This window comes from Dendrobates tinctorius, unplaced genomic scaffold (assembly GCF_039654945.1).
Source record: "Dendrobates tinctorius isolate UK_male_01 unplaced genomic scaffold, ASM3965494v1 ptg000224l, whole genome shotgun sequence".
NCBI lineage: Eukaryota > Metazoa > Chordata > Amphibia > Anura > Dendrobatidae > Dendrobates > Dendrobates tinctorius.
Window position 1 is genome coordinate 637,501 of NW_027361891.1, and position 9,545 is coordinate 647,045.

The 9,545-nt window shown below is 47.4% G+C and overlaps 1 protein-coding gene across 1 annotated transcript in view; it reads right to left on the bottom strand.

The window, feature by feature from the left end:
* XPOT (exportin for tRNA) overlaps window positions 1–851 on the bottom strand; it is a 127,559-nt gene extending 126,708 nt beyond the window's left edge. The window contains exon 1 of the mRNA XM_073555439.1: window positions 634–851. The gene's annotated coding sequence lies outside the window, so the exon portion shown is untranslated. The remainder of the gene's footprint in view (window positions 1–633) is intronic.
* Window positions 852–9,545: the final 8,694 nt, after the last annotated feature.

Here is a 9,545-nt window from a genome sequence, read left to right on the forward strand (position 1 = left end):
ACACACACAGGAGTCCGCCCCACAGAGGGCGCTCACACACACACAGGAGTCCGCCCCCCTGAGGGCTCTCACGCACAGGAGGAGTCCGCCCCACAGAGGGCGCTCACACACACACACAGGAGTCCGCCCCCCTGAGGGCTCTCACGCACAGGAGGAGTCCGCCCCACAGAGGGCGCTCACACACACACACACACACACACAGGAGTCCGCCCCACAGAGGGCGCTCACACACACACACAGGAGTCCGCCCCCCTGAGGGCTCTCACGCACAGGAGGAGTCTGCCCCACAGAGGGCGCTCACACACACACACACACACACAGGAGTCCGCCCCCCTGAGGGCTCTCACGCACAGGAGTACTGCGCAGCACGTCTGCAGTAAAGTGCGGGCCAGGCAGGACACGTGTGTGGACATGACAGGCACATGCTGGCGCTCTGTACACTGACACGTTGCTGCCGCACCATGTGACACGTTGCCCCTTCATGAGTGGAGATCACAACCGCACAGACCCGAGGGCAGAGCCCGGTGCCGTTTCCAGTCTGCAGCCGCCATTCAGCGAAGATAGAAAACCACATGGCGTAAAGATGCTGAACCTGTTGAGCCCTCTCCTACTGCCCAGCCCCTCACTTCTCACCTTCTCCGCCGATTACTGCTCCATACGGCGGCTACACCTCCCAGCTGCCGCCGCCTTTCTGCCAAACCGGCGTATCGTACGTGATCTCCGGTTCACCGCGTATGACGTCAGAGCGTCGGTTGATCAGCACGCCGGGACAGAGGAAAGGCGCTAGCGAACTCTAATAAAACGTTCAGCAAGTCGGCGCGTTCCAGGGGCGTGGCGTCATGACGTAAGACGTCCGCGACGCCTTCAGTGCTCCGTGGTTGCAGCAGGTTAGGACCAGGAGTGTCACAGTGACATCTATCGGTGACGAGCAGATAGTGCAGGCGCTTGCACGTTTTAATTTCAGGGCAGTGCAGTGATGTAAGGGTATGTGCACACGTTGCAGAAAATTTCTGCACAAAAACCTGAATCCCTTCCCAGAAACCGCACCTATTTTTCCGCGTTTTTGATGCGTTTTTTACCGCAGTGGTTTCTAAAAGCATGGGAGAAGCCTAAGGCTGTGTGCACACGCTGCGGAAAAGGTGCGGATTCATCCGCGCGGATTTTGTACAATCCGCAGGTGAAACCCGGCTATTAATCACAGGTCACAACTGTTTGCTTAGCCTTTACTGGTTAGTTTATGGGGACCCCAGAAAAAATGACGTAAGGACAGCTGTGGGTTTATATTAATAGCCATAGATATTGCCCCACTCCCACTCTCTCCAAGGCTACCAACATCAGCCCTCAGCCACCCCTGGCATGGAAGGTGCACCAGATTTGGCGCTTAGCCTCACTCTTCTCACTTGCCCTTGTGCAGTGGCAAGTAGGGTAATAGGGCTGGGGTTGATGCCAGTAGTTTTATGGTCACTGACATCAAGCCAGGAGTTAGTAATGGAGAGGTGTCTAAAAGATGCCCCCATTACTAACCTCATACTCATATTACAAAAAAATAAACAGCCAAAATAAAGTCCTTTAATTGAAAGACAGAGAGTCATTTATTTGAAATAAACTCATCCCCACCCTCATTTTCCCATTTGTTACTGTAAAATTACAAATAATAAAACATCATATTCCTCACCGGTCCAGCGAAGAACTCCAGCTCTGCTACATCTGGACTGCATGGCTGAGTGGTGGTATGATGTATCTGCTTAGCCATGAATCCAGGAGATACTGAACTTGGGACACAAATTCAGTGAAGGGCATCATTGAGGTTACCGCAGGTCACAGCCAGCTGTTCCCACACTCTGTTCAGTGTGAGCCGGCCAATGAACTACGGTATGCTTCATGTCGTCAACAACAGCACCATGAGATATTAACGGACTTTTTCATGTATGTGTCTTTATTTTATTTTCACTGTGGGGTTAGTAATAGGGGTGTCTTATAGAAGCCTTTCCATTACTAACCCCTGGACTTGATGTCAGCTGACAATACACAGCTGACATCAACCCCCAACGCTATTACCTTACTGGATGTGCCATGTCTGAGGCGGCTGAGGGCTGATGTTCTTAGCCGGAGTGGGGCAATATCCATGGCCTCTTCCCGGGCTATTAATATCAGCCCACAGCTGTCTGTTCAGCCTTTAGGTGGTTAGAAACTATGAGGGGACCCCAAGTCATTTTTTTCTGGGGTCCCCGTAAACTAGCCAGTATAGGCTAAGCAAACAGCTGTGAGCTGTTATTAATAGCCTGAGAACCCTTTGGAATATTGGTCTCTTTCTAAGATTATTAACAGCTGCCCCTAGCGGTCCACTTTCCCTCTGCTAGTTTTAAAAATTACACATGAGCCCACACCTTTTTTTTTTTTTTTTTACTTTATTTTAAACACGATGTACATAGCAGGTGCTGAATACATCTCCCATCATTGCTGCCTGGTTACGCTGATCTCAGGGAGACCAGGCAACAATAATGAGAGCTGCCTTCAGCACCTAGTGCCTGGGAACTCCACAAACTGTACTGCTTGATGTCATCAGTGTGCACGTATGCGAGACACTTTGCGGAACATGCTCCTGTTAAAAAACGGACATGTCAGTGTGTTTTGTCTGCGGACACACAGTCCATTGAAACATACTGACATGCACAGACCAAATGAATGGGTGTACATGTGTGTCTCCGGTACGAGCGAAAACTGTCACCACACGTACCGGATACACTGACGTGTGAGAGAGGCCTAAGCATGGATGGGAAAAGCCGTGAGGACACAAGCAGTTCCTTCATATAGACTGGTCTTAGCTGGGCTTGTATTTATACACAGTAGTCAATCTAAACCCAGGGAGTTGCAGTGTAAAGTTTGACGGAGAGAGAGCAGCAGCCTTAGGCCCCATGCACAAGTAAGCTAAAACCAGGAGTGGGTGATAAGTACACAAGTGGTGACGTGTTTCTATACTTTTCCTCTGATTGGTCTATCTCCAGGTTTTAGCTTACAAATACTGAGGTAAAATACTGACCAAATACTGAAGGTGGGAATGTGGCCTCAGTCATATTGCACTCATCATATTATATAGAACTATGTACTTCCAATTGCTCATTTTGCCTTTTTACCAAGATAATTCTTCTGTTTTCCATTAGAGTCACTGCAAAAGTCCTTGGCAGGGGGGAGAGAGAGCAGCTGGGTCAGGAATTGAAAAGAGTTATGATTTCTGCAGGGACAAGAGACTTCCTGTTTCTACATAGAGCAAAGAAAACAGAAGAATTAGCTGGGTGGAAAGGCAAATGAGCAATTGTAAGTACACTGTGCTATTTAATATGATGACTGCAATGTATTAGGATAAAAACTCTGATGGGAATGCTATTTTTATGTGAAGATATAAGGAGAATTTCCAACTTCCTAGAGAGGGGTGAATAAACTGCCCCCAGTTACTAGTTACAGACAAAGAAAGGCTTAAAGGGAACCTGTCATGTAAAATAATGCTATTCACCTGCAGATATTATTATTATTTATTTATATAGCACAATTTATTCCATGGTGCTGTACATAAGAAGAGGTTACATACAAATTACAGATATCACTTACAGTAAACTACTCCAGTAGTGGTGAGGAGGTAGCGGGGTCAATGCAGGCTGTAAGCTTTCTTGAAGAGGGGGGTTTTCAGTTTCCGTCTGAAGGATCCGAATGTGGTTGATAGTCGGACATGTTGGGGCAATTAATTTCAGAGGATGGGGCTATTCGGGAGAAGTCTTGGAGGCGGTTGGGTGAGGAGCGAATAAGTGTGGAGGAGAGAAGGAGGTCTTGGGATGACCGTAGATTACGTGAGGGAAGGTATCGGGAGATTAGTTCAGAGACATATGGAGGAGGCAGGTTATGGATGGCTTTGTAGGTCAGTATTAGTAATTTGAACTGGATATGCTGAGGGAGAGGAAACCAGTGAAGAGATTTGCAGAGGGGAGAAGCGGAGGAGTAGCGAGGAGAGAGATGAATTAGTCGGGCAGCAGAGTTAAGGATGGACTGGAGAGGTGCGAGGGTGTTAGCAGGGAGACCACAGAATAGGATGTTGCAGTAGTCGAGGCGGGAGATGAGGGCGTGCACAAGCATTTTAGTAGATTGAGGGTTGAGGAAAGGATGGATTCTGGAAATATTTCTGAGCTGGAGGCGACAGGAGGTAGAAAGAGCTTGGATGTGCGGTTTGAAGGACAGAGCAGACTCAAGGGTTACTCCGAGGCAGCGGACTTCCAGTACTGGGGAAAGCGTGACATCATTAATTGTGATAGATAGGTCAGGTAAGGAAGATCTGTGAGATGGAGGAAAGATGATGAGTTCAGATTTGTCCACATTGAGCTTGAGGAAGCGAGAGGAGAAGAAGGAGGATATGGCTGATAGACACTCTGGGATTCTGGACAGCAGAGAGGTGACGTATGTGCCAGAGAGGTAGATCTGAGTGTCATCAGAATAAAGGTGGTACTGGAATCCATGGGACTTTATGAGTTGACCAAGGCCAAGGGTATAAATTGAGAAGAGTAGGGGTCCTAGAACAGAGCCTTTGGGGACTCCAACAGAGAGAGTGTGGGATGAGGAGGTAGTGTGGGAGTGGGAGACACTGAATGTGCGGTTTGAAAGGTATGAGGAGATCCAGGATAGGGCGAGGTATTTGATGCCAAAGGAGGAGAAGATTTGTAGTAGGAGGCAGTGGTCAACTGTGTCGAATGCAGAGGACAGGTCTAGAAGGAAGAGTATAGAGTATTGTCCGTTTGCTTTGGCTGTAATTAGGTCATTAGTAATTTTAGTCAGGGCTGTCTCAGTGGAGTGATAGGGGCAGAAACCAGATTGTAGATTGTCAAAGAGTAAGTTGGATGAGAGGTGGTAGGAAAGTTCAGCGTGGACATGCAGCTCCAGGAGTTTGGAAGCGAATGGGAGCAGTTATATTGGGCGATAGCTGGACATAGCCGTTGGGTCGAGGGTTGGCTTTTTAAGGATAGGCGTGATTGTGGCATGTTAAAAAGCAGAAGGGAAGGTACCGGACGTTAGCGATAGGTTGAAGAGGTGGGTTAGGGATGGGATAAGTGTGGTGGTGAGGTTGGGGAGGAGGTGGGATGGGGTCAAGTGCACAAGTTGTGAGGTGCGATTTGGAGAAGAGCCGATTAAGATTCTCTTCAGTGATGTTGGAGAGGGAGGTTATGGGTTTTGGGCATTGGTCTGGTATACAAAGGGGTTGTGGTGGTTGAACAATGAAGACTTGCCTTATTTGGTTGATCTTATTGTTGAAGTGTGTGGCAAAGTCCTCAGCAGAGATGAGGGAGGTTGGAGGGGGCAGTGGTGGGCGGAGGAGGGAGTTGAAAGTTTTGAATAACGGTTTGGGATTGTAGGATAGGGAAGATATGAGGGTTGTGAAGTAGGCCTGTTTAGCAGAGCTGAGGGCAGATTTGAAAGCGAGTGTTGCCTGTTTGAATGCAGTGAAGTTATCTGGCAAATTTGTTTTCTTCCAACGCCGCTCTGCAGCCCTGGACACTTGCCGGAGCTTTTTAGTGGTGTTATTGTGCCAGAGTTGTCTGTTGGTACGTCGCATTCTGCCATGAACGAGAGGGGCGATCGTGTCAATAGCTGATGCGAGAGTGGCATTGTAGAAAGCAGTGGCACTGTCTGTGTCTTGGAGTGAGGATATGGATGCCAGTGGTAGAATAGAGTCAGAGAGCGCGTGGGTGTCTAGGTGTGCAAGGTTTCTGCGGGGGTGCGCATGTTGCTGGACATTGGTGCCAGGAGAGGAGGACAGGGATGAGAAAGTGTGTAGATGGTGGTCAGAGAGAGGGAGAGGGGAGGTGGTGAAGTTAGAAAGAGAGCAGAGGCTGGTGAAGACCAGGTCTAATGTGTGTCCGTCTGTGTGGGTGGCTGAGGAGGACCACTGAGTAAGTCCAAAGGATGAAGTATGGGACAGGAATTTGGAGGCTGCTGACTGAAGGGTATCAGTGGGGATGTTGAAGTCACCCATGATGATAGTGGGGATGTCAGTTGAAAGAAAGTGAAGAAGCCAGGTAGAGAATTGGTCAATGAAGGCAGTGGTCGGGCCTGGAGGTCGGTATATGACGGCCACTTGGAGGTTGGAGGGAGAGTAGATGCGGACAGAGTGGACTTCAAAAGAGGAGAGGATTAGGGAGGGAAGAGGTGGGATTGGGTTAAAGGTGCAGTTGGAAGAAAGGAGAAGACCCACTCCTCCACCGTGTCTGTTGCCAGGGCGAGGAGTGTGGGTGAAGTGGAGGCCACCGTAACACAGCGCAGCAGGGGAGGCAGTGTCAGAGGGTGTCAGCCAGGCAGTGGCGTAGCAACTGTTTGTGGCGCCCGGGGCGGTCGAAAAATTTGCCGCCCCTTTGGTCGTTGATAATCCGGATGCATCCGAAAAGACCACACTACACTCAAAGATGTCTGCTGTTATTATTTCTAAATTTATAGACTTTCATCTTCTTGATGATGCTGGATGAAGACCTAATGGCTTTTTTTTATAATAATTTTTAATAATGTGACAGAAAAAAAACAGAAAGTATAAATTATTTTCGAAACTTGGGTTTTGTTTTGTTTTTTTCAGGTTTTTCAATAAAAATAAAACATTCTAAGTATATAATAATATGCAATCATGTGTCCTTTTGTGAATACACTTAAAAACAGATAAAAAAAATTAGAAGGCTGGCACAAAAATGGGCATCAAAGTGGGCTATGAGGTATGGTATTGAAGGGGTTAAATGGCTTTGTGCCACCGATCTGACACGTGATTTACATACTTTGTGATACCACACATCAAGTTCATGTCAATCCAGCCTGGCACAAATGGGTTATGGCCATCAGAACTTTGATGCCAGTTCAGGTGTTAGATCAGTGGCCCAAAGCCATTTAGCCCCTTAAATTTAGCTGTTACTTATTCACATGTGTGAAAATTGGTTCTCTGCCCACTTTGATGCCAGTTTTGATGGCCATAACCCATTTGTGCCAGGCTGGATTGACATGAACTTGATGTGTGGTATCACAAAGTATGTAAATCACGTGTCAGATCAGTGGCACAAAGCCATTTAACCCCTTCAATACCATACCTCATAGCCCACTTTGATGCCCATTTTTGTGCCAGCCTTCTAATTTTTTTTCTCTGTTTTTAAGTGTATTCACAAAAGGACACATGATTGCATATTTATTATATACTTTTATTTTTATTGAAAAACCTGAAAAAAAACAGAAAATAAAAAATAGCTGAATAAGAAACTGCCGAATAAGAAACCAACTTCAGCATCATCAATCTCCAGGACTCAAGGCCTGAGGCTGTCAGGGACCAGGTTGACCGGGCGGTGTGTGGCAGGCCGCAGGCAGGTCACGTGTCTCCCTCGTCCTCCCCTCACAGATATCACGGGCAACCCGGCAGCGCTTCCTGCCGTCCCCCTCACTCACCGGCTACTGTGTCCCTCCCGGGATCCGCTCTGAGTCCTGCTGCGCCGGCTCAGCGCGCACACCTCCTCCAGGAGCGGACGGGTCTCTGAGTGCGCCCGCCGCCCAGCACCAGCTCAGGAGCGGACAGCAGCCGAGGCTCCAGTCCAGCAAGCCAGGTAGTACAAGAATTTGAAAGCGCCTACACTGTGCGCCTCCGCGGAGTCCGCGCTGTTCTCCCACAGGCCACAGAGTGACAGAGGAGAGGAATTGAATTGCTGCCGCGCCGCCCCCACACACGTGCCGCCTGGGGCGGACCGCCCCCTCCGCCCCCCCCACGCTACGCCACTGCAGCCAGGTTTCTGTGAGGCCGAGAAAGGCAAGATTATGAGAGAGAAAGAGGTCATGAATCACATGAAGCTTATTGCAGATGGAGCGGGCATTCCAAAGCGCTCCAGAGAGAGGGAGCAGGGGGTTGGGTGTCAATGGCACGGATTTTAAGCTGGAAAGATTGCGGTAGTTCTTATTAGACAGGGAGTGCTAGGAAGGAGTAGTAATGGGGGTTTTGAGCTGTGGGGGTCCAGGATTGGGAGATATGTCACCAGCAGTGAGGAGAAGCAGAGAAAGGGAGAGCAGGTGGGAGAAGGCGAGTGGGCAGCTTGTTTTATGTTTAATTAGGACAGATTTGAGGTTGAGGAGCAGTTCAGCAGAGGAGGTCAGGTGGGGAGGAAAGAGGGAAGGCAAGATGATTATTTGGTTAGAGGGTGCTGGGGTTTGAGGATAGCGAAGGAGAGTGAGGATTAACCCCTTTACCCCCAAGGGTGGTTTGCATGTTCATGACCGGGCCAATTTTTACAATTCTGACCACTGTCCATTTATGAGGTAATAACTCTGAAATGCTTCCATGGCACCCACTGATTCTGACATTGTTTTCTCGTGACATATTGTACTTCATGTTAGAGGTAAAATTTTGTTCAAATAACTTGCGTTTATTTGTGAAAAAAAATGGAAATTTGGCGAAAATTTTGCAATTTTCCAAATTTGAATTTTTATGCCTTTAAATCACAGAGATATGGCACACAAAAAACTTAATAAATGACATTTCCCACATGTTTACCTTACATCAGCACAATTTTGGAACCAAAATTTTTTTTTGTTAGGAAGTTATAAGAGTTAAAAGTTGACCAGCGATTTCTCATTTTTGCAACACCATTTTATTTTTACGGACCACATCACATTTGAAGTCACTTTGAGGGGTCTATATGATAGAAAATACCAAAAAGTGACATCATTCTAAAAACTGCACCCCTCAAGGTGCTCAAAACCACATTCAAGAAGTTTATTAACCCTTCAGGTGCTTCACAGGAATTTTTTGAATGTTTAAAAAAAAAAAAAAAATGAACATTTAACTTTTTTTCACAAAAAATGACTTCAGGTCCAATTTTTTTTATTTTACCAAGGGTAACAGGAGAAATTGGACTGCAAAAGTTATTGTGCAATTTGTCCTGATACTTGATATGTGGGGGGGGACCACTGTTTCGGCGCATGGCAGAGCTGAGAAGGGAAAGATCGCCGTTTGACTTTTTCAATGCAAAGTTGGCTGTAATTCAGATCGGACGCCATGTCACGTTTGGAGAGCCCCTGATGTACCTAAACAGAGGAAACCCCCCACAAGTGACCCCATTTTGGAAGCTAGACCCCCCAAGGAACTTATCTAGATATGTGGTGAGAACTTTGAACCCCCAAGGGCTTCACAGAAGTTTATAAAGTACAGCTGTACAATTAAAAAATCATATTTTTTCCACAAAAATGATCTTTTCACCCCCAATTTTTATTTTCCTAAGGGTAACAGGACCCTAAAAGTTATTGTGCAATTTGTCCTGAGTACGTTGATACCCTTTATGTGGGTGTAAATGACTTTTGGGCGCATGGCAGAGCTCGGAAGGGAAGCAGCTCCATTTGACTTTTATGGCTGGAATTGAGATTGGACGCCATGTCGCGTTTGGAAAGCCCCTGATGTGCCAAAACAGTGGAAACCCCCCACAAAAGACACCATTTTGGAAAATTGACCCCCTAAGGAACTTATCTAGATGTGTGGTGAGAACTTTGAGCCCCCA